Consider the following 6,000-nt stretch of genomic DNA (forward strand, 5'->3'; position numbering starts at 1 on the left):
CTCCTGCTGGTAATAGCTCATCTTAAGTGATCACTCTCCTTACAGTGTGTATGGTAACATCCATTGTTTCATGTTCTCTATGTATATAAATCTCCCCACTGTATTTTCCCCTAAATGCATTTGATGAAGTGAGCTGTAGCTCATGAAAGCTTATGCTCAAATAAATTTGTTAGTCTCTAACGTGCCACAAGTACTCCTCTTCTTTTTGTAATTTATGTGTATCTGTTACTTCTGTGGAAGTTGCATGCATGTGGACTTTAGGACTGTACCTTTGGTTAGAAGAAAAGGAGTACTTGTGGCACCTTAGAGACTAACAAATTTATTAGAGCATAAGCTTTCGTGAGCTACAGCTCACTTCATCGGATGCATCTGGTGGAAAATACAGAGGGGAGATTGATATACACACACAGAGAACATGAAACAATGGGTTTTATCATACACACTGTAAGGAGAGTGATCACTTAAGATAAGCCATCACCAGCAGCAGGGGGGGGAAAGGAGGAAAACCTTTCATGGTGACAAGCAAGGTAGGCTATTTCCAGCAGTTAACAAGAATATCTGAAGAACAGTGGGGGGCGTGGGATGGGGGGGAGAAATAACATGGGGAAATAGTTTTACTTTGTGTAATGACTCATCCATTCCCAGTCTCTATTCAAGCCTAAGTTAATTGTATCCAGTTTGCAAATTAATTCCAATTCAGCAGTCTCTTGTTGGAGTCTGTTTTTGAAGCTTTTTTGTTGAAGGATAGCCACTGTTAGGTCTGTAATTGAGTGACCAGAGAGATTGAAGTGTTCTCCAACTGGTTTTTGAATGTTATAATTCTTGACATCTGATTTGTGTCCATTCATTCTTTTATGTAGAGACTGTCCAGTTTGACCAATGTACATGGCAGAGGGGCATTGCTGGCACATGATGGCATATATCACATTGGTAGATGCGCAGGTGAACGAGCCTCTGATAGTGTGGCTGATGTGATTAGGCCCTATGATGGTGTCCCCTGAATAGATATGTGGACAGAGTTGGCAACGGGCTTTGTTGCAAGGATAGGTTCCTGGGTTAGTGGTTCTGTTGTGAGGTGTGTGGTTGTTGGTGAGTATTTGCTTCAGATTGGGGGGCTGTCTGTAAGCAAGGACTGGCCTGTCTCCCAAGATCTGTGAGTGTGATGGGTCGTCCTTCAGGATAAGTTGTAGATCCTTGATGATGCGTTGGAGAGGTTTTAGTTGCGGGCTGAAGGTGATGGCTAGTGGCGTTCTGTTATTTTCTTTGTTGGGCCTGTCCTGTAGTAAGTGACTTCTGGGTACTCTTCTGGCTCTGTCAATCTGTTTCTTCACTTCAGCAGGTGGGTATTGTAGTTGTAGGAATGCATGATAGAGATCTTGTAGGTGTTTGTCTCTGTCTGAGGGGTTGGAGCAAATGCGGTTATATCGTAGAGCTTGGCTGTAGACAATGGATCGTGTGGTATGATCTGGATGAAAGCTAGAGGCATGTAGGTAGGAATAGCGGTCAGTAGGTTTCCGATATAGGGTGGTGTTTATGTGACCATCGCTTATTAGCACCGTAGTGTCCAGGAAGTGGATCTCTTGTGTGGACTGGTCCAGGCTGAGGTTGATGGTGGGATGGAAATTGTTGAAATCATGGTGGAATTCCTCAAGGGCTTCTTTTCCATGGGTCCAGATGATGAAGATGTCATCAATGTAGCGCAAGTAAAGTAGGGGCATTAGGAGACGAGAGCTGAGGAAGCGTTGTTCTAAGTCAGCCATAAAAATGTTGGCATACTGTGGGGCCAATCGGGTACCCATCGCAGTGCTGCTGATTTGAAGGTATACATTGTCCCCAAATGTGAAATAGTTATGGGTGAGGACAAAGTCACAAAGTTCAGCCACCAGGTTAGCTGTGACATTATCGGGGATGCTGTTCCTGACGGCCATCTTTGTGTGGTCCATCTTTGTGTGGAATGTTGGTGTAGAGGGCTTCTACATCCATAGTGGCTAGGATGGTGTTTTTAGGAAGATCACCAATGGATTGTAGTTTCCTCAGGAAGTCAGTGGTGTCTCGAAGATAGCTGGGAGTGCTGGTAACGTAGGACCTGAGGAGGGAGTCCACATAGCCAGACAAACCTGCTGTCAGGGTGCCAATGCCTGAGATGATGGGGCGTCCAAGATTTCCACGTTTATGGATCTTGGGTAGCAGATAGAATACCCCAGGTTGGGGTTCTAGGGGTGTGTCTGTGCGGATTTGTTCTTGTGCTTTTTCAGGGAGTTTCTTGAGCAAATGCTGTAGTTTCTTTTGGTAACTCTCAGTGGGATCAGAGGGTAATGGCTTGAAGAAAGTGGTGTTGGAGAGCTGCCTCTTGTTCATACTCCGACCTATTCATGATGACGACAGCACCTCCTTTGTCAGCCTTTTTGATTATGATGTCAGAGTTGTTACTGAGGCGGTGGATGGCATTGTGTTCTGCATGGCTGAGGTTATGGGGCAAGCGATGCTGCTTTTCCACAATTTCAGCTCGTGCACGTTGGCAGAAGCACTCTATGTAAAAGTCCAGGCTGCTGTTTCGACCTTCAGGAGGAGTCCACCCAGAATCCTTCTTTTTGTAGTGTTGGTAGGAAGGTCTCTGTGGGTTAATATGTTGGTCAGAGGTGTGTTGGAAATATTCCTTGAGTCGGAGAAGTCGAAAATAGGATTCTAGGTCACCACAGAACTGTATCAAGTTCGTGGGGGTGGAGGGGCAAAAGGAGAGGCCCCGAGTACTCTTCTGCTGGGCTAAGAGTATAGTTGGACAGATTAACAATATTGCTGGGTGGGTTAAGGGAACCACTGTTGTGGCCCATTGTGGGATGTAGAAGTTTTGAGAGTTTAGTGTCCTTTTTCTTTTGTAGAGAAGCAAAGTGTGTGTTGTAAATGGCTTGTCTAGTTTTTGTAAAGTCCAACCACGAGGTGTGGAAGGTTGGTTCTTTATGAGAGTATCCAGTTTTGAGAGCTCATTCTTAATCTTTCCCTGTTTGCTGTAGAGGATGTTGATCAGGTGGTTCCGCAGTTTCTTTGATAGTGTGTGGGCACAAACTGTCAGCATAGTCCGTATGGTATGTAGATTGTAATGGATTTTTTACCTTCAGTCCTTTTGGTATGATGTCCATCTGTTTGCATTTGGAGAGGAAGATGATGTTTGTCTGTATCTGTACGAGTTTTTTCATGAAGTTGACAGATTTCCACTGCATACAGCTAAATTCAGTGCCTTGCATAATGACAGGTTTCAGAGTAGCAGCCGTGTTAGTCTGTATTCGCAAAAAGAAAAGGAGTACTTGTGGCACCTTAGAGACTGACTGGAAATAGCCTACCTTGCTTGTCACCATGAAAGGTTTTCCTCCTTTCCCCCCCCTGCTGCTGGTGATGGCTTATCTTAAGTGATCACTCTCCTTACAGTGTGTATGATAAAACCCATTGTTTCATGTTCTCTGTGTGTGTATATCAATCTCCCCTCTGTATTTTCCACCAAATGCATCCGATGAAGTGAGCTGTAGCTCACGAAAGTTTGCATCCGATGAAGTGAGCTGTAGCTCACGAAAGCTTATGCTCTAATAAATTTGTTAGTCTCTAAGGTGCCACAAGTACTCCTTTTCTTTTTGCGAATACAGACTAACACGGCTGCTACTCTGAAACATCTAATAAATTTGTTAGTCTCTAAGGTGCCACAAGTACTTCTTTTCTTTTTGCGAATACAGACTAACACGGCTGCTACTCTGAAACCTTTGGTTAGGACATCTATAGGAATACATTTCGTAAGGGGCTACATGAAAACAAATCATACTGAAAATGGGAGTGGGGAGCCTGGAAGGTAGATTGGAAAATGTAGCTTCTGATTGTTTCAACAGGTTCTATAGTTCATGGACTGAAGTGTCACTTACTGAAGGATATTAATTATGATGAATGCAGTATGGTGTAAATTTTTGATGTAGGTTTTAGAGTTCTCCACATGTTAGCTGACCCAGTTTTGTGCATGAGCAATTAATATATTTCTGACATGCTATTGTCTGAGGAAAACTAATCCTGAGAGATATCAACTTAAAAACATCCAGTAGAGCACTGAAGTCTCTTGTACCTTGAATCATCATAACAATAAAGAAAATTAAAATGAGGCAGCAAAGAATTTACTGACGAGCATATGAACAGAGATGAGATACTGGAAGAAATTGTGGGCCTGATTTCCAGAAATACTGGGCAGTTGTAATGGATATTCTTTAAAAAAAAAAAAAAAAAAGAAAGAAAGAAAGAAACCACATCAAACTTGTCTAACTTGTTCATAGTATGAATCCAGGTGATTCTTTGATAAATAACTATTGGATCATTTTCATTCTAAATTACATATGTATTTTCATACACAGTCTTCTACTGCTAACTCATAAATATTCCTTCAGCTTAATTCCCAATAGTTCAGTTCTCTAGTGCAGTTACAGGCCAGGCTACTGGTTGGTAATAAACCTAAAGTATTTACAAAAACAAAAGGAGTACTTGTGGCACCTTAGAAACGAACAAATTTATTTGAGCATAAGCTTTCGTGAGCTACAGCTCACTTCATCGGATGCATGAAGTGAGCTGTAGCTAACGAAAGCTTATGCTCAAATAAATTTGTTAGTCTCTAAGGTGCACAAGTACTCCTTTTGTTTTTGCGAATACGGACTAACACGGCTGCTACTCTAAAGTATTTAAAATATGATGATTTTTTGCTCATGTGCAATGAAGTGTTGGTTTCAGGTTTGATATCCCTGTTGGCAATCTCATCAGGTAAAACACAGACTGAACAGACCTGAATATGTAAATACGTTCTCACTACTATAGGAAGTTGGCAGAACAAGGTTGTCACAACTGATAGGAAACGTGGGAATGTATATGCTTCATTTTTTCTTGCTGTATTTGTTCTGTGGATCAATAGCATATTTTGTACTCAGCTGAAAACCTAGTATACAAAGGTATAAAAAACAATTATTAGTATAGAGAAGGTAAATTGAGTAATCCTGTGTGCCATTGTTGACAGCAACAATTTTAAAACTGTAAAAAGGAAATACTTTTTGACACAGAGCATAATTAAGCTGAGAAACTCATGATCTCAAGGTGGTATTGAGGCCAAGAACTTGATAGGATTCTAAATAAAATTAATCATATGGAGAATTAGAACACAATAATAGTAGATATTATCTTTTTTATATACAAGGGATATAAACCCTCATGCTTCAGGGCATAAGTCATCCACTAACTGATGGAAATTAGGAAGAAACTTTGTTTACAGGCAAGTTATTCCATAATTTTTCCTTGGGAGGGGAGTGGTGGAAGGATTTTCAGTTTAATCCAGAGTGTCTGGTACTGGCAACTATCAAAGACAGCTTGCTGGTAGATGGACCACTGTTCTGGTCTGATCTGGCATGGTAATTCTTTTGTATGTTCAAGTGATGCCAATATGAACACTAATGTTTACTCAAGACTGAAGCAACCCATTTCATGCAAAAAAAAAAAATCAGTTCTTGAAAAGCTGCTGAAAAATCTCTCTGCAAATATTTTAAAACATTTCTTTCCTTGTTGTTATAAAGCTGTCAGTAGGAAAACACAAGATATTTGATTCTTTTGGATTTATTTGTTCTTGCTGATTCTTCTCAGTTTGAAAGCCTAATCCTTTGTTTGTAACATCATAATTATTTACACACAACCAACCATGTCACAATGGATTATGAGTCCAGGATGGGAATTAGTACAGTTAATGAGGCATCAAAACCCTTAAAGGTTGACTCCAACTACTTATACCACTTTTGTTTGAGTGGCAAATGGAATGAATAACCAGTTTTTAAAGAAATGTGTATATATATTAGTGGGTTTTTGGCCCCTATTTTTCCTCCCTTCCCCATGTTCTATATCCTGCTGAGAACTTATTGTTATACCATCATCAGGAATCAGGCAGCAGACAGTGCCCAAGGGTGCAGCTGTCTGGCAAACAACAGCTATGTAAACAAT

Source organism: Dermochelys coriacea, chromosome 11 (genome assembly GCF_009764565.3).
Source record: "Dermochelys coriacea isolate rDerCor1 chromosome 11, rDerCor1.pri.v4, whole genome shotgun sequence".
NCBI lineage: Eukaryota > Metazoa > Chordata > Testudines > Dermochelyidae > Dermochelys > Dermochelys coriacea.